We start from the raw sequence: 20,112 nt of genomic DNA, 5'->3' as shown, positions 1-20,112 counted from the left end.
CGGCTGAATCTGTTGCTGCTATTATCACTGCCATTTTGATGAGTGATTTCACCTGGTACTGTATCAGATTCTCAGCACTAGTTCACTGGACAATAGTTATTGCAAGCTCCTATCCTCTCTCACTTATGAACTTAATTAAAAGATCTCTCTCTCTTACACACACACATCAAAAACATAAATTGTTGTAAGCATCACTGAATGAAATATGATTATTCCGTCCATCATGGTCACTTCCCTTTGACTCCTAAGCTTTGTTTTCAGGAATACACACAGAGACAAGGAAAGGAACAGTCTTCGAAGGATCTGTATTTTTATTTATTTATTTATTTATTTATTTATTTATTTATTTTTTATAATGTTTATTTATTTTTGAGAGGGAGAGTGAGACAGAGTGTGAGTAAGGGAGGGCCATAGAGAGCAAGACACAGAATCGAAGGCGGACTCCAGGCTCCAAGCTGTCAGCACAGAGCCTGAGCCTGATGCGGGCTCAAACCATGAACCGTGAGAACATGACCTGAGCTGAAGTCGGATGCCCAACCGACTAAGCCACCCAGGTGCCCCAAGGGTCTGTGTTTAAATTGTAGCACAGTATGCTTCCCCAAAACTCACTTTTTGTTCATAGTGTGTGGTGAATTTTGGTATATCTGGAAATATGTTACATTTGCTATGATTTGTTCAAGCTATTCTGGAGAAGAGTAGACTACAAGTTTTCCTAGTATAGCATAGTTCATTATCTAAATATTGCAGCACACTAAGCCAGGGGTGGACAGTTGCAAGAGTGAAGGGGATTATGTGGGGACTGATAGCCAAGTGCATATTGTTTGCCTTATGATACCTGGTTGAAACTTGGGTTCTTATTTAACTCTTAGATCTTGTCTAAGAATCTTTGGACCCCATCATTTTGACCCTGCTCTTAAAATTCTGGAGGGTTAGCCCCAGAATCAATCAAACCACTCTTCCTAGAGATTTTGAAATATATGATGGTCCTGAACCCCTCTGAGCCCAGAGCAACCCACTTGCTACCCATGTCTTGTAGGAAGGAAGGGGAAACCATTTGGCTGTTGGGATTGAAGAAAAGGTGATACCTATGGTTTGCTTGCCTCAAAATATTCTGAACTGTGCCTACTCTGTGATTTTTCAAACGTAAAACATGAAATTTCTTAGGATATGGTCATTAAAATGATTTTTTTCTTTCAATTCACAAAGTAGGATTTGTAAATTACAAAAGACATATTCCTTTCTGTCCTTACAGAAGAAACATTGTCTATTTCAGGATTCATTTTCTCTAATATGGGATTTCAGCTCCAGCTATAATTCAGGGGGTGCTTGTCTGGTAATTGCATTCTTTTGCTGATTTTTCTCTTTCTCATCTTGAAGATGATTTTATTTTTTCATGCTATAAACCAAATGCTATTTAATGTCCTTATTAGGGAAGGACAATTAACATATCCATGAATTGTTGTCCTATTTATACATCTGTTATCCGTGAATTACTTGTTTGTTTAAGAATGAAGTTCTACCTCATTTAAGACCATTTTTGCCTATTAGCAAATGAATTCTATTTGAATTTTCATGAGTGTGTTTTAGTTCATACCAAAGAGCAATTGTTTTAGGAAATCAGAACACTGAAAATTTTTTTAAACAAGTAAAAGATGTACTATCTGCTTATAAATAGTTGAAGTTGAAACACAAATAATATATTTCCTAATTGCTTTTTTTTTAGACCTAACAACAATTGATCATGGGTAGGGTTGATATTAGCCAATTTGGACAATAATATATACTACTAAATGAAAATGTATTTTAAAAAGCTTTTAAAAGAGCCACCTGCCAGGTCAAATTGATTAAGCATCTAAGTATCATGTTGGATTTAAAATATATTTGTGTGAGATATCTGTTTAATCCTTGAGGTCTAATAATAAACTTTGTAGAGAAGGTTGAGCTTTCTCCAGAGTTTACTTGAGGTGTCAGGATAAGTAATTGCCTTGCTGCTACAAATTTGGAATTTAACATTTTTTTGGGCCTATTTTTTTCTGCCACTCCATAGATAATAAATTTCATGAAGGGATCTTTCCATTGGCAGAAGTCAGTTCCTTTTGTTTTCTCTGCAGAAAATGAGTTGCTTTGCTTTGTGATAGGCAGGTATCCAAGCATTAATACTTTTCTTTTCAGTCTAGAATCAGGTAATGACGGCCCATCATTCTTACTGACAGCAGGGATGACAGTCTTGCTCGTCCCATATCTTCTAGTACAGCTCAAGGACAGGAACAGTGGCTAGAATTTTATCAGCAGGCTCAAGAGTCAAGGGACAAAAGTGATGGGGGTTGGAGTAAGTGATTAACTCTTTTGAGATTCCTCTCATTTTATCAACTCCAAATTGACCAGAGGTGCTATTGTACTATAGAAGCTTTAATGCCATCCCTCACTTATCCCTCTGGAATGATACAAACACAATCTATTTTGTTGATCAATTCTTTTCCTCTCTCTGTCTCTCTCTGTTTCTCTCTCTTTTGATGCAGTAGATCAGGTGTTGGCCAGCTATAGCTTGCAGGACAAATCCAGCCTGTGGCTGGCAAGCTAAAAGTGGGTTTTATATTTTTAAGTGGTTGAAAAACCAGAAGAAAAATATTTCTTGAAAACGATGTGTCAGTGCTCGTAAATAAAATTTTACTTAAATATGACCTGCTGGTTCACTTACATATTGTCTGTGGATATTTTTCTGCCACATTGAAAAATTGAATTGAGTAGTTAGGACAGATACTGATTGGACCACAAAATTTAAGTTGAGACAAGTCTAGGCACTTCTCAAAAAATATAACTGTTAAGGGTGCCTGGCTGGCTCAGTCACTTAGGCATCTGACTTCAGCTCAGGTCATGACCTCACGGCTAGTAGGTTTGAGCCCCATATCCAACTCTGTGCTGACAGCTCAGAGCCTGGAGCCTACTTTGAATTTTATATGTATGTCTTTCTCTCTGTTCCTCCCCCACTCATGCTCTCTGTCTCTCAAAATAAATAAATAAACATTTTTAAAAAAGAAGAAAGAAATACATTTTTTACTATGTATATAGCTATGATCCTGTTGTTAACTGTAGTGGTGATTTTCCTGTATTGTGGACAAGATATTTTTTTCAGGAGCCAAATGGAGAAAATTTTTAGCATATTTCTCATGTTCAGTGTGGTCTAATTGAATTAAGGGAAGAGTCAGAGCCATAAGATCTCAGAGACCGGTCAGACAGGAAATCATCTAATCCAGAGGTCATCTAATCCAGAGGTATGGGATTAATCCATTCATTGATTTGTTAAAAATTTTTTTAAATTAATTTTTTAAATTTACATCCAAGTTAGTTAGCATATAGTGCAACAATGATTTCAGGAGTAGATTCCTTAATGCACCTTACCCATTTAGCCCATCCCCCCCTCCCACAACCCTTCCAGTAACCCTCTGTTTGTTCTCCATATTTAAGAGTCTCTTATGTTTTGTCCCCCTCCCTGTTTTTATGTTACTTTTGCTTCCCTTCCCTTATGTTCATCAGTTTTGCATCTTAAAGTCCTCATATGAGTGAAGTCATATGATTTTTGTCTTTCTCTGACTAATTTCGCTTAGCATAATACCCTCTAGTTCCATCCATGTAGTTGCGAATGACAAGATTTTATTCTTTTTGATTGCTGAGTAATAGTCCATTGTGTATGTATGTATATATATATATATATATATATATATATATATACACCACATCATATCTTCTTTTTTTTTTTTTTTGCGCCCCTCTAGTGATCTCTATTAAAAGGAGAAAAAGATAATTACTGGTAAGTTTGGTTGTCGGTCAACATGTATACTTTATGTGACAGAAAAGTAAATACCATGAAATGCAAAACCAAAGTGTACAAATCTGGCATATTTAATCCACATTAAAATGTAAAGATTTTTCCTAAAGTAATTGTGACCTCCTAACTTTGTTTCCCTCATTCAAAACACTTTGGCTTATCTAGTAAAAGGGTCTGTAATTTCTTCTATTAGGATGTATCTAAATGTGCTGTACCACATCTTCTTTATCCATTCATCCATTGATGGGCATTTGGGCTCTTTCCATACTTTGGCTATTGTTGATAGTGCTGCTATAAACATGGGGGTGCATGTGCCCCTTCAAAACAGCATACCTGTATCCCTTAGATAAATACTTAGTAGTGCAATTGCTGGGTTGTAGGGTAGTTCTATTTTTAGTTTTTGAGGAACCTCCATACTCCTTTCCAGAGTGGCTGCACCAGTTTGCATTCCTACCAGCAGTGCAAAAGAGATCCTCTTTTTCCGTATCTTCGCCAACATCTGTTGTTGCCTGAGTTGTTATGTTAGCCATTCTGACAGGTGTGAGGTAGTATCTTATTGTGGTTTTGATTTGTATTTCCCTGATGATGAGTGATGTTGAGCATTTTTTTCATGTGTCAGTTGGCCATCTGGATGTCTTCTTTGGAGAAGTGTCTATTCATGTCTTTGGCCTATTTCTTCACTGGATTATTTGTTTTTTGGGTGTTGAATTAGTACCCAAAATCTATAAAGAACTTATCAAACTCAACATCCAAAATGCATCCATTAATTTTACTTGCTTCCTCTTTTACCAGTCATTTTATTTGGGAGCTTATCTCAACTTGGCAGGTATGCAAACTTTCAGAAGTTTCAAGAATACTAGTAACACTTTTTTCTTTTTCTTTCTTTTTAAAAGGAATTAGCACATGTTTATTATAAAAAATAATATGTGACCAGCTATCTACTTTTTAAACCGAAAAAAGGTGGGAATATAAAATTTATCATAAAGATTAAAAATGCCATTTTTTTTTAGTGGTCTCTAGTCGTGTTGTAAGACTTTTTTTTGCCTTCTTTGCAACAAATCCTTGTATGTACACAAAGTTAATGTGACAGTAAACAACTTCTGGGCTGTTTAATTGATATTTGAAGTAAAATTACCTGAGGGTATTTTTGTATATGTATTAGAAACCTTAAAAATTTGCATATGTTCTGTCTTTACTTAGGTGGATCAGCTAAATAACATGCTATTTAATGACTTTGTAACAGTTGTTCTTACTCATTCTCATTCTTTACATTTGCCTGGCTTAGGTCCTCTCACCTTTAGAATAGTGTCTGGGTTGAACCACTCAACCTGCATTGAACATGGGCTTCAAGGACGTGTGGTTCTACGGAGTTGCGAGACCCTAAGCCACCAAGAAGAGGGTGGCAAACCCTGATTTGCAAGTGAATGCTTCCTCTTTCCCACAGTTGACATTCAGCTTTGGGACAAGATCACAAAACCCCTTCAGTCCATATTAAATGTCAATTACAGGGCCCCAAATGGATAAAGGCTGAAATAGTGTATTTTGGATGAAGCCCAGGAAACAAATTATAATGTATGTTCTGTCTTTAAAAGAACCATTCCCCCAAGGGCACTGGGAATTTTAGGTTTGTCCACAATGTGACCAGACAGAACTCTCCCAGGCTGTTTACAAGGGCTGTGATTAGGCTCCTCTAAGCTCTGGAAGAATATAGGAGAACGGGGCAGCATGTGGAAACTTGCCGGGTTCAGTGTGGACTATTACTGGGCCCGAGGCCCTGGTTGATTCTGCTCAGCTCTGGAAGAGTTACTGCAGTTTTCCAGCCAGAACTTCAGAGAACTCCAGTGGAATCTATTAGAACCCCTCTGTGGGATCCACCTAGGATCCTGGCACTGGTCAGCACATTCTGATGGTTCAGTTATTCAAAGTCACTGCTGCACCCTCCCATTGTCCCTGCTGTCCACGGTATGGTTCCTTGTTTCCTGTGTGCATTTCATCAGTGAGACTGTGAACCCTTACCACCCACCCTGAAACTCATTGTCTTCTATTCCTTACACAGCCCCTAAGCACTAGCAGGACTTTGCATTCATTTCAGTAATTTCTCTGTAAATGTGGACTGTGTGGTAGGACGGGAGAGGCTAGTTCTCAGGAGAATGTGTGTTTTTTTTGTATGTATATATACTGTGCAATGTTATTAAGTCCCAACCAGACCTTACAGGGGCAGTGATTGAATTCTCTTGCCATTAGTAGAACAGACAGTAGGTGGGATGAGTATTAAGCTTAAATATCTCCGGTGCACCACTTGAACCATGTGTCCCACCTGTGGGTTGTTTGCAGCTGGCCCTTTTGTTGCGTTGGGTCCCCTAATTCTCTTTTCAGTCCCTTTCATCTCTTCATTGTTCTCTGAGGCACAGCTCTGTAAACCACACAGAGGCCTTTCAACTTCTCTTGCTTTTTGTTTGATGCAGCCAATTGACTAGTACTGTCAGCTAATTGGAGTGGAAATGTAAAATGAAAGCTGTATTATTCAGCTGCCAAGTCTCCTCAGTTGGCAGGGAGTGGGTGATGCTGGTAATTGTACCAGAAGTGTAATTGCTCTGGGTTCTGCCTCTGGATTTCACAGTGAACCCTGGGAGGGTCTTCCTTGGAGACACCTGATCCCTGCTTCTCTTCAGTGGCTTCCTGGCAAACAGTGAGGTTTGAGGCAAATCTAATCAAGCATTCTTATGTTGTTAGAGAATACAACCACTGTGTATTTTGCTGACTGCAGGAGTGGATTGCTTGGTCTAAGTACTTAGTCAATATGTCATTCCCATCAGAACTGGCAGTTAATTTCCTCTTGGTTTGGGTTGGGGGTGGAATCCATGTTCCCAGAGGTGAAGATGCTAACCCCATATGCCAGTCGTGGCCTGTGCCAGAGTGTTCTTGGGAACAGTAGCTGATGCAGAACAGAAGCCCATTTGTAAACTGGTTATGAATGAGGAAAGGTTTACATGTCTGGAAAGAGTTGAATAGCTTACTGGAAAAATAAGAAAAGTAGAATGTGGTTGATTAGTTTGGCATTAAAGTTAATCATATCAGTGGTTTTGGCCAAACCGAGCTTGCTTGCTTTTTTCTTTTCCTTTATTTTTTCTTTTCCCATTTTAATTCCTGAATCGAGTGACAATGGCGAACAATATTTTAGGGTAGACTGTGTGGGCTGTAGCATGTGGGATCATATGGCATGGGTAACTTCTGCTCCTCCCCACTATTTAACCCTGAGCCCATGGCATGCAATAGTAATTTTTCCACTTACCCTACTTGGACAGAGCTTCAGAATCCTCCTCAACACAGCATTTTAAGTGTTTTTTTTTTTGTAGAGCTGGCATCTGTGAGAAAACCTGTCTACCATCTCTGACTTAGAACTTTGGAAGACTTTCCACTACTCACCCAGGACATGGAAATAGCAGCAGCTATGTCATTATTGCACTCTTCTCGTTTGCCAAGATTAAGAAGGTTGATTTGAGCAGGGTTGTCTGGTACAGTTTTGTTACCATATCATTATTACTTTATTATGCCATGTGGCGTTATAGAAAGCTTCCTCAAACATTTCTAGAGGAGAAGCTGTTTTTGTTTCCTTCGAAGTTTAAGATCTTGAGTAAGATATTGAGAGTAAGGTTGCTGCGGCAGAGCTGGTTACCCTTGTTGGTCCCAGATTCCTTCCTGTGCAGAAATCCTTGCCAGCTGCACTGTGGTGGGGTGGAGGTGGTGACAGCAGCCAAAGTCAATTAGGTCAGTTGATCAGTTATACAGAAACCTGTTGAGAGCTGTCCTCTCCAGAACTATCATCTTTTAGTTGAAAGAGCATAGTTCTTGATACTAAGCAGCCCTGCCTTCAAATTCTGGCTTTCCCAGTTATATGATAAGTCACCATTTTTTTTTTTTTTTTAAGCTTTGGTTTCTTTTTTTTTTTTTTGAAAACAGAAGCAATAATTAAGTAATTCACAAGGTTTTTGCAAGGATTAAATGTCACATGTAAATACATATTTGTATGTGATATGAATATTATAGGTGTACATATGCATGTATATACACCTGTAATATACACATATATGTATATATAAGACACATACATATGTAATGTATGTATATAATAGTTGCTTAGTAAAAAGTAGCCATGAGTATTGCATGGACATATAACTTGTGTAAAGACATTTTAAAATGGACATTATAAAATGGGGTTGGAAAGTTGAGTGTTTGATTAAAAAAATGCATTATCTATATGGTATCTTATTTTGAAAAGTAAGCTTTGTAACTTGCACATCAGGAGTGGTTGTACATTGATGAACATGGTCATGAAATGCACACATGAGAAAAAAAATCAAGCAGATGATGAACTGCTTTATGACTTCTGTACAAAGATGTACAGTGATCCCTCTGACAAACAGAGGTCATACAGAGATTTATTTGGAGTACAGGAAGGGTCTAAGGATAGAGAACTGGAAGCCTCTGCTCTACCCTATAAGTGTTGGGCACTGTGCTGAGGAATCTAAAATGTGTTATGTAATTTAGCCTCCTAATATTCCTCTTGACTAGGTTTTATTATCTTTATATTTTTTTTATATAAAAGGAAACTGAAGCTTAGTCAGGAAATTATCTTGTTTAAGGTTCTGTAACTATTAAATCAAGGAGCTAGATTCTACCCCCCAGATGTATGACTCCAGAATTCATTTCTAGATTATGGACACTGAGCTCTAGAGTCTGAATTTATGGAGGAAGAATCTTGTCTAGTGTGCCTAGCTTGCTGAAGGCAGGTTCTAACTCCTAGTCCAGTGCTCTTTTTCCATACTAGGTTCTCTCTTCAATTATTCTTTTCCTTTGTTCCCTAATTATTTTCAAAATCTTGCTTCTTCAACTGTATTTCAAGTTCAAGTGCATATGTAAGGAACAGGGTTGTATTCTTCGGTATCCAGTGTATATTTTTTTGTAATTCCCAGTTGCTTAGCACAGTGACAGATCCTCAAATTCTTGGTGACTTGAATGGTTGAAGAATTTAGTCTCTGAAATTCCATCTTGGATGGGGCAGAGGTATAAATGTATACAAATATGTATATACTTATATACATATACAAATTATGTGTACAAATATGTATATATTTATATACATATACAGATTGGGTTTTTTATCTTTGAGATGTTCAATTGGTACTTTGCAAGAATGGCTCTCAATGTTATTGGATCCATTTCACTGTTTTTATCCAATCTGACAATCTTTTAATTTTCATTTTCATAATTACTGATATTTGAAGGTTTATATTTACTATCTTACTATTTGTTTTCTGTTTGTTCTCCTGTTCTGTGTTTCTTTTTTCTCTTTTCTTCTTTTGGATCAATACAAAATTCATTTCCCCATCTGTTTGCTTCTTTAGTTATACATGCTTTTACTATTTCTTTTAGTGGTAATCCTAGAGATTACATGTATTAATTATTTATCTCTTCCCAACTAGTACTAGGACCTTGAAACACTTTAAACTTATTTACTTTTCTGCAGTCTTAGATGTTATTGTTATCCATTTTATATTACCTGCATTTTAAATTCCACAAAATATTATTTTTGTTTTACGCAGTTATTTTTTATATTTACCCACACATTTGCCCTTTCCATTACTCTCAGTTTCTTCCTACATTACTGTGTTTCCATCTATAATAATGTTCTGTTTTCCTGAAGAACTTTCTTTACTTTTTTATGTTTGTGTCTGCAGGTGACAAATTCTCATAAGTTTTATTAATTTAAAATGTTTTTATTTCACTTTTATTTTTTGAAGGCTATTTTTGCTGGGTATAGAATCCTAAATTGATTATTGTTTTTATTTATCACTTAAAAGATTTTTTTTCTGACTTCCATCATTTTTTTTTGTGGAGAAGTTGGCTATCAGGTTTAGTGTTCATCTTTGAAGATAATTCTCCACCCCTCTATAGACTTTAAGATTTTTCTCTATGGAAACAACTTAAGTGACAGTCAGTGGATGAATGGATAAAAAAAATGTGAAACACACACACACAGGAATATTATTCAGCCTTAAAAACAGGGATATCCTATCATTTGTGACAACACAGATGAACTTGGAGGGCATCATGCTAACTGAAATGAGCCAGACTGAGAAAGACAAATACAATATGATATCACTTATAGATGGAATCTCAAAAAAAAAAAAAAAAAAAAAAAAGTCAAGAGCCACTTGGTTGGCTCAATCAGAAGAACATGTAACTCGATCTTGGAATTGTGAGTTCAAGTCTCATGCTGGGTGTGGAGATTACTTAAATAAATAAAACTTTGAAAAATGATGAAAATAAAAAGTAAAAAAAAAAATATAGACTCATATAACAGAAAATAGAAATTGGTTGCTAGGGGCTGGGGATGTGGGGCGGAATAGAGAGGAAAAACAGGTTTTATTCTTTACTGTTAGTTTTCAGTAGTCTTACTCTAATGTGCTAAGGTATTATTTTCTTTATATTTATTCTGCTTGATAGTCTTATCACTTCTTGAATCTTAATGTTTTTCTTTGTTTTGGAAATTTTTTGGCTGTTATTTTTTCAAAAATTTATTTTTGCCCATTTTCTGTCATCTCTTCCTCACATGCCTATATATTAAACCTTACAGTATGTTTCATGTGTCTCCCATGCTCTTTTCTAATACTTTTTGTTTTTTGTCCCTCAGTTTGGATATTTTCTAATGAGCTATCTCCTCACTTAACTAATATTATTTTAAGTTATGTTCAGCATGCAGTTAAAAAAATTAATCTCATTTGTATTTTGCTGTTCTTGAATTTCCAATTAATTATGGTTGGGGATACTGGTTATCTGATAAAACATTCATAGTTTCTAAAAAATTTCCAATACAATTTTTTTTTTGTCTTCTGTTATTTTCATAAAGTTCTAAACAAAATAAAGTACAGTCTTCCCTTGAGTTACATGATAGTTAAGTTTTTGGATAATTCAGTACATATTATTACCACTCAATAAGTTTTTTTGTGTTTATATGTGAAACAGAGTTAGGATAATAACCAGGTAATTATAAACAGATTTTTCACTGACATGAATGTTTGGAAGGACATTCAAATGTCATCTGGAAATGGGACAGTTTTTCTTTGTGCAAGAGTGTCTTGCATGACATGAAATCTAGAATTTATGATCCGTATCCATTAAATGCCAGTAGCACCCCAACCTTCAGTCTTCAAAACAAATTTTCAAATGCCTCTTAGGGCAGCGTAGCCCCTGTTTAAGAGCTTGCTTTACATTAAATAGTGAGGTTGCCGGTAATGAAGTCTTTGAGTCAGGGCCTTGTTCAGGCCTGAAAACAGGCATATTAGGATGTGGCTTTTCCTGGTTGAATGTGAGTGTCAGTACAGCTCCCAGCCATTTATTGGATGGCCAATTTAACTAGGTCAACTGCTAAGAGCCTGGCTACAGGAAAAAAGAGGGGTTGAGGACATGCAGCAGAACTTCAAATGATACGTGCAGTTCATGCTGGCATGAACAGCTGGCATGCTGGAACATGGCAGTATCAGGCAGGTGAGCCTGGCATTCAGTCAGAAATAGAGGGGCCATTTCAGAGTAAAGGTCTTGACTGAGACCTAAGTCTAGAAGGCAGGATTTCAGATAGTGCATATTGAAAATGGCCATTGCAGGAGCAAGACTGTTATTGGGCAGCCTGGGGAGTGAAGTGCTATTGTCTATATATTTGGCTTTTCAGCAATTACATCACAAAATGGCTAGTGATTATCCAAATTTGAGAATGTCCATCCATCCATCCATCCATCCATCCATCCATCCATTAACCCAGTCAAAAACATTGTAAGTGCCTATTATGTTTTAGTCACTATGGGAACACAAAGCTATCTATATATAAAGAAATTGTTTCTACTCTTGGGAAGGGAGGGAGACAAATGAACAACAAATTATAAAACAAATGATAATGATCTAGTGGGAGAGGAAGACAAAATAAATAATATTAATACGAGATATAATGGAATAGCAGTAATTTAATTTCATGTGCAAATATTTTGAATGCGTATTTTTTTCCTTCATTTTCCTTAGGAGTGTGAAATGAAATGTGTAAGAGCTGAATTGTTAGAGGGAAAAATGTGATTATAAGCTTAAGCTATACCAGGGTCTCCCTAGTATCTGACTTACTTAAAGTGGAAATATGAGGCAGACTTTTTATTCATTATAGAACTTTTTCTGCAGGTAACATCTCTAGAAATTTATGAGGGTTATTTTGTCATTGGATGTTCTTGGGTTGTCCTTTCACTGTAACAGAATTGTGTTAGAATAAATAGAAAGCTGTGCGTAAAAAGTAGAAGAGTTACAGAGCTAAGCCTGTGTTTCCATTGCTTCAGAATTTGGAATATGAAGCACATTTACTGGGCATTTAATTTTATTCTACATTTTGAAGAGATTCTTTTTTTTTTTTTTTTTTTTGGTATACTCTTCTAGGAGTGTAGTTTCCACAGCACTCTCTAGTGGAATATTTTGTAAACATTTAAGCTATGGGAAAGTTAACTCCTCCTTATCTTATAAACTGGAGATTCCAGGAGGATTTTCTAAAGCTCTAAATGTTACAACCACTCTCTGTAGCAGAAAATACCATCATCAACTGGTTAAGGTTGTGACAGGTGACCAAACTCATATCTAACATTTAGTAAGTGCTTCCTATGTATCAGTCACTCTGCTAACATGTATATTAATTTAGGGGCACATTGGTGGCTCAGTCAGTTAAGTGTCTGACTCTTGATTTCGGCTCAGGTCATTATCTCATGGTTCATGGGATCAATCCCCATGTCAGCCTCTGAGCTGACAACACAAAGTCTGCTTTGGGATTCTCTCTTTTCTTCTCTCTCTGCCCCCCCCCCCCAAAATAAATAAATAAACTTTAAAAAAAGTATATTAATTTATTTCATCTTTACTATCACTCTTTGGTTCTGTCTTATCTGTATTATATGTTAGGAAACAGACACTCAGAAAAGCTAAGGGATTTGTCCCAAGATCCCACAGCTAGGGAGCAATTGAGTTGGTATTTGAACCCACGTTTACCCACTCTACTATCCTGATATTGCTGCTTGAGTTAATGTGGTGTATGACCTTGTGTTCACAGACCAAGGCTGTGGGTACAGAAGTGGGTATGGTTGGAAAAATAAAAGCTTCAGAATCTAATAGACACTGGTTCAAATATAGGTACCATCACTTATAAGCTTTGGTAATATTACCTAACTCCTATGAACCTTGGTTTCCTCATCTGTAAAGTGGGGATGATGATATCTATCTCACAATATTTTAGGGAGAAATATAAAAGATCTGAATGTGTCTCAGAGTCTGGAATCCAGAAAGTACCATTTTTCTCCTTCTTCTTTTCTGGGCAAAATAGACCTGGGAGGAATAAGTCTTGCATTGTAAAAGTAGGGGAAGTTTTGGGAACATGGGGCAGGGAAATATTACCTTAGTCAAGGAGGCAGGGAGGTCCTCCCTGAGGAAGTAATATTTCAACTGAGACCTGGAGGACATGATGATGGAAGTTAGATTAAAAGGGGGTAGGAGTATGCTTTGCAGGCATGGGGAATATTTTAGGCAGATAAGTCACTTAACCCCACAGTCCTTTCCTCTGAAGATTTGCAGCACTGCCCTCTTGTGCCTCATTTTGGCTTGTAGAGTGAGAGATGGAAGTAAGCGTGATTTGAACTGGTAAGACTGCTATACAATAGAAGGCATTCTATTGTTATTGGTATTATATGACAATAGTAGAGCATGGAAGAAAAAGGTGGGTTTGATTCCAGATCTATTCATGACTTATTTGCTGTGGACAATTCCTTCAGTCTTTTGACACCCTATTCCCTCCTTTATAAAATATAAGGTAGTGATACTTTGTTCACAAGTTGCTGGGAGGACCAATAGGCTAGCGTGTGTATGGGGGACTCACGGAAATACTGGCACATGGCAGGAACTTGTTCCCTTTCCTTCCCCTGCCCCTGCCTGTGCTACCACACTACCCTAAGGAAACATATGTACAGGAACTTGATGTTAACTTGGCATGCTGTTCAGCGACTCTTGTCAGCCAGTTGAACAAAGACATTTTCAGTTATGTGTAGCAGCTGTCTTTTCATCTGTGATTCATGCTGTTGTTTCTGTATCCAAACTGATTTTCTTATAGCTGGTGCCTTTGAGTTTATCATTTTAAGACAGCTGGAGGAAGACATCAGGTACAAGCTAGTCTCTCCAAGATGCAGTAATGGGAAACTACTTAGGTCCTTGGTGTGGAAAACAACAAACTCCATAAGGGGGCCTTATATGAAGCAAGCTTTTGAAATAGGTCTCAGACAGGAAGTGGTCTGCCATTTTCTCTCTCATTTGGCATTTGCTCCTCCTGAAAGAAGAGAATTTAATGTAAAGATAAGGACTCCTATCTTTCCTTAACAATATGTGTCTTCTGCTTCTTTTTATTTGAGGCTGGATAAAGAGCTTTACATGAACTTTAAAATGAGACTGAATGAAAAAGGTATTGTTTATCTAAACTGTCTGAGGAAGGGCACTTGGGGAGAAGAATTGAACTCTAAAATAACCTTATGAAAGTTATTGATTCGTTTCTTTATGGTTCCTTGACAAACAAGAACATTATTTCTGTGCCTGAACTGGAGCTGGGTCAACGAAACTTTTTTTATGGATTATCTTTTCTGAAAACTAGACTTGTCAGAAAATAAACCTCCAGAAATGAAGATATGAGACCCAGTTGAATATTATGGCCTTCTCTTGAGTTGAAGGACAAGTAGGAAACACAATTAATTTTTTAAAAATCTTACTGAGTGCAAGAAGGTTTGGGAATAACTTAAGAAGTTTAGATAAATGGCTCCCTGTTAAATATGTGATAGGTAGTTTGATTTAGCTCCACCTCCCACATGCCAGTTCAATGCCCAGATCCCATTTACCTATGGTTGGCAGAAAAGGGAATACAACGTATTTGTTGTTGTTGTTGTTCTACCTTATATTTTAAAGGTGATTTTAAAAGATCGTGTAAGTTTCATCTACTATGTGCAGATACTGTTCTAGACATTAGGGACACAGAAGTGAACAAAACAAACAAAATTCCTGATCTTTTAGGGTTATGTTCTAGTGGGAAAAGGAAAGACCATTAGTAAACAACTGTATAATATGATGTTAAGTGGTGACTACGAGGAAGAAAACCAAGTAAAGGAATAGATAGGTGCAAAATACTATCTGAGGAGGTGGTATTTGAGCAGCCACTTGAATGAAATGAAAGAATAAGTCATGGTGATGTTTGGGGGGAAGAGCACCCCAAACAGAGAGAGTGGCACATTCTAAGGCCCTGAGCTGGGAACATACTTGGTAGTTTCAGGAATAGCAAAGAAAGCCAGCATAGCTAGAGCCAGGTAAAAAAGGTTTCAGAGAGAGGGTAGAAAATGAAATCAGGGAGAGAAATAAGTTACCACTTGAACTTTTTAAGGAGGAGAAAAGCATGATCTGGTGCCATCAAGTTATGACAATCCTATCCTGAACCATCTTCATTTGAGATCCCCACTTTGGAGCCTGGTTTGCTCCAAGTTACAAGCTACCTTGTTCCCCAGAAGGTGCTTGGAGAGACTGTTAGCACCCACTTCCTCCAATGTGATTCCAACAGCTTTCATTTGTCAGTCCCAAACTTGTACCCTCACCATGCAATCTCCAGCTAGGTCTTCCCATTTGACTCAAGGAAGCTTTGGGTCTCCCAAGGGCTAAACATAAGGACAGAAGAATCAGTAATTCTTGATGCCAAGAAGATTTATCAAAATAGGAAAAGAAACTCATAAAAGCGAGAGTGTTGTACCATCTTCCAGAATATGAGTGTATAGGGACCTGATGCCCAAGCTGCCTATAGCTATCCTACCACCCAGAGAAGCCAGGGGTCCTGGTCCATGTCCCCCCACCTGAGAGTTTCTCATCAGCTCTGTATCCCAGCATTGAGTCACCTAAAGATGGCTTTGAGAAGCTGAGGTTTTTGTAAAACTATTTTATTTAAAGAAATATTTTATTGAATAAATGGGAAATATACATGCCTATTATACTGGTCAGGCTTTTCTAGAAAATTTTAATATGCTAAAAAAAATCACATAAATTATATATTTTTGTTACTGAAAAGAATAGAAACTGTAGATAGGATAAAGGGAAAAAAACCCAAAAAGTTACCTACAGTCCATACTGGAGAATGACCATCCTTCACTTACTACCTTATATAATTCCATATTTTGTTTCCATGCACATAAGTATATTTTTATTATAAAAATGGCATTATATTCTACATATTATTTTGTAACTTGAAAGCACAGCTTTGGGTGAACTTTATTTCTTTTTTCTCATTTTTGGTCTAAGAAACCAAGGGAATTTAAAATGAGACGAATTAATAATTAAAATAGGGTTATTATACTATTCAAATTGAAGAAAATTTATGTTGACAGTTGATATAACTTCTCTTACAGAATACTGTAAATAATTTCCCCCCAGAAATTTTAGTACTGATGAGGGATATATTCACTGTATATGTTTAGCATGAATCAAATGTTCAATAAATACTTAACCAAGTGAAATAATTTATTTTTCTTGAATTACCTGGCTATCACTTTAAGATATTTGTATATGGAGACACTGTATTATCTATAAGAGAATTTGATTCATATATTATTAAAATATTATAAACTGATTAACAGATTATATTTCGATTGCTTTTTAGGTTTGTCATAATCTAATACCTTAATCTATATTCTAGGGAAAAACTATTTTAAGACTTCTTTTGCAGAGTGTGTTAGATTGCAAGAAAGGATTATAAAGCAACAGAATTGCAACAGTAACATGGAAAATCTGTAAAACTTACTTTACAATGTTATTTCTTTGGACTTTATAGCTTTATCCAAAGTTTTAGCTATTGAGGAACTCTCCTATCCCTACCTTCATAAAGCAATTTTATGGAACCGTAGAAATTGATTCATAAAGTTTTAGACCTGAAAAATATATGGCTATCTATCCAGGCATTGGTAAAGTGCTCATTTTATTTTAAATTAGCCATAAATTACTTACTCTATTAGGACATCAATATAAGGAAGTTTTTGATAAGTCCGATGGCCAGATGAAGAAAAATTTTTTCAAACATGGTTTGATTCCAGTGAAGTAATAGCCATCAACATTATGGGGATTTTGTAGTGCTGTCACTTAAACATTGTTTTATCAAGATCTTGCATTCTAACTGGGATATCTCAATTTTCAGGGAGAGATGCTTTCTTGAGGGTTAGCAAGTACTCAGGATTGTTCATTAACTAATTCATCCAGCACTCGGGAACCATGCTTGGTGAAGGGGATATATAGAGGAATAAAATGAGATCTCCTTCTTTAAAGAGTGATAGTCTGATGGGAAGACAGATTCATAAACACATTCAGGAAGGCCTCTTGGGCCCAGATAAATTTAACTTTGAATTAACATAAGGAAAAAATTATGCTTCTATGAGTGAAAGTAAAATATGATTCCATGTTTTTAGAGGATCCTATTTAAAGTTCAGTAAGCCAAGTGCAGTGACTGAGAGCTGCTAACAAGTATAATGGACTGTTTCAGAGTCTGGGGCCTCTGAGACAATAATTGACATGCAGAGAAGAAGTTGACCCCTGGCATAAGAATGCCAGGCCTAGAGGGAGTGAAGGTGACTGTGCCTTAGAGCTGTACTGAGCTGAAGGGAGTCCATGGAGGTGGTAATGCCATCCCATATCTGCATGAAAGGAAGACATGGATTCCTGGTTATGTCAGCTCAGTGACACAGGGACTTTTCCAATTTCCTAAGTAGTCTTGAAAATCAATGTGTGGATTCATTCTTCCCTTCTCCTGCAATGTCCTGAATCCTTTCAGTCCTAGGGTCCTAATTAAATAATAATTTCACTCTGCTTTACCTGTGTGGCCTGATGTGAGAAGATGGGGAAGTCAGGTACTTATGGGACTGTTCTCACTCTGAGAAAAGAAAATGTTTAGGAGATGTTTGCTAAATGATCATGACATCTTAGAAAGCATTTGGATTAAAAATATATTACATTTAATAGGCCCTCAGTAAATTCTAGGCACTGTTCAGATCTCTTTAGATACATCATCCCATTTGATCCTTTCAACAACCCTATGAGTTAAGTACTTTATCATTACTACTTTACAGATAAGAAATTCTAGGCACAGACGCGTTAACTTGATAACAGACTCACTGTTCTTTTTGGTTTTTTAATGTTTATTTATTTATTTTGAAAGAGAGAGAGAGAGAGAGAGAGAGATTGAAAGAAAGAGAGAGAGAGAGAGAGAGAGAGAGAGAGAGAACCCCAAGCAAGCTCCATGCCATCAGCACAGAGCCTGATATGGGGCTCGAATTCACAAACTTTGAGACCTTGACCTGAGCCAAAATCAAGAGTCAGCGGGTGAACCAACTAAGCCACCCAGGCGCCCCAATGACAGACTCACTGTTGTGAATGGTGACACCAGGATTCAAATCCAGGCAGCTTGGCTCCTGACCCTGAGTATTTAGATCTCTTAGAGTTTTGTGATTTTGAGCAAATTACTCAACCTCTCATGTCTTGTTTCCTCATTCGTAAAGTGGGAATAGTCCTAATAATAGTGCCAGCACTACAGAGTTGTCACACATGTCAGTGCTTTTCAGAGAAGTGTGCACTAACTTCCCTCTCTGCTGGGCCCAGCCCTCTAGAATGATGGCAGAGGTCAGGAAAGCAAACTAGGCCACCCACCTCCAGTACTACAAATGCCTCCTCTATCAGTGCTTCTTGCTCCCAAAGTCATGCATAAGTCAGCATAAGATAATAGTCAATAAATGGTGGCCATTGGCTTTGTGAAGTTGTCATTTTTATTTAATCTATACCTTGAAACTGATATTGCATTCTCGAAATCAGCAAGGGACATATATTACATCGTTTACATTACAGGGAATGAAACCTGTTTTTCCTTGCCTACTTGTCATTGCTCTTTCGCTTAAGAGGAGACTGTAGTTGGCACAGTATTGTCAATTTCAGAGGCATGTGCTATAACAATAAAAGAAAAAAACAAAGAAAGAAATTCAGAGGTATTCCAAATCAGGTTCTAGTACTCATTTGCTTTGGCTCAGAGTTTTTGTGAATTAGCCACTGGGAATGTTACCTTACCTCAGATATATTTTGTGTTTCTTAAATGACTTTGGGTTTGAAGCACATTTTCTAAGACCATTTTTCAGTGTGAAAGAATGACCTCATTAGTGCTTGGGAATGTTGTGCACCTCCATGTAAATCTGTACTAGCACTGGTATGGCAGACATGGTCTTCCAGAGAAACAGAGCCAAAAGGAGACATATGTGTATCTTTAAAGATATATATATATATATATATATATATATAAATGGGTTTGGGTTTTTTTTTCCATGGAATTGGCTCATGCAGTTGTGAGGACTGACAAGTCCAAAATCTGTAGGGCAGGCCAGAAGGCTGGAAATTAAGGCAAGATTTGAAGTTGCAGTCACGAGTCTGAAATTTTGAAATTTGTAGGGCAGACTGGTAGCCTGGAAACTCAGGCAGAATTCCATGTTTTACTGTTGAGGTTGAATTCCTTCCTCTCCAAGAAACGTCAATTTTTGCTCTAAAGACCTTCAACTGATTGGATGAGGCTTATCATGTTATTGAAGGTAATCTCCTTTACTGAATCAACTGAGTGTAAATGTTAATTACATCTACAGAATATCTTAGCAACATGTAGGCGGTGTCTGACCAAACAACAAGACACCACAGCCTAACCAAGTTGACGTGTAACATTAACTATCCCACTTGGTCTCCGCTTTTTTGTGGGGAAGTCCCAGCTCATCCCAGTTCAAGTCAAAGGCCCTCATGTTCATAATCCATAATAATTTGTCAGAATCTTATGGATTGTGCTCATATGCATGCTTCTTTTGTACCCCAATATGTTTAGTGTACATCTGGGCATACAATAGTTACTCAATATGTTGGTTGATCTGCTTCAAAAATATTGAACTACTTACCCAGGTCCTTGTGCTGTGAGCATTAGAATATGCAGTACGCAAGAGACAGAAAGTGAAGTCTAAGGTGCTGATGTTATCTACTGGCAAATCCTGCTTTTAGGATGCTGGTTACTCCCAGTCCAAGTGTCATTTTCCTTTAAACATGCTCCGATGGTTTCTGTTAGTTAACAACAAAGAGAAACTTCAAGTCAGGGAGCAGCGTGTCCTCCTGAGGTTTCAGGCCAATCGATG

At 37.1% G+C, this 20,112-nt stretch overlaps 1 protein-coding gene across 1 annotated transcript in view; it reads left to right on the top strand.

The window, feature by feature from the left end:
• The window catches only part of FRAS1 (Fraser extracellular matrix complex subunit 1), a 421,505-nt gene that overhangs the window by 131,201 nt on the left and 270,192 nt on the right, over window positions 1-20,112 (top strand). The gene's annotated exons all lie outside the window — the stretch shown is intronic.

The sequence above is a fragment of the Herpailurus yagouaroundi genome, unplaced genomic scaffold, assembly GCF_014898765.1.
Source record: "Herpailurus yagouaroundi ecotype Mexico unplaced genomic scaffold, PumYag 28, whole genome shotgun sequence".
Taxonomy (NCBI): Eukaryota; Metazoa; Chordata; class Mammalia; order Carnivora; family Felidae; genus Herpailurus; species Herpailurus yagouaroundi.
This window is presented reverse-complemented; position numbering and strand designations above follow the sequence as displayed.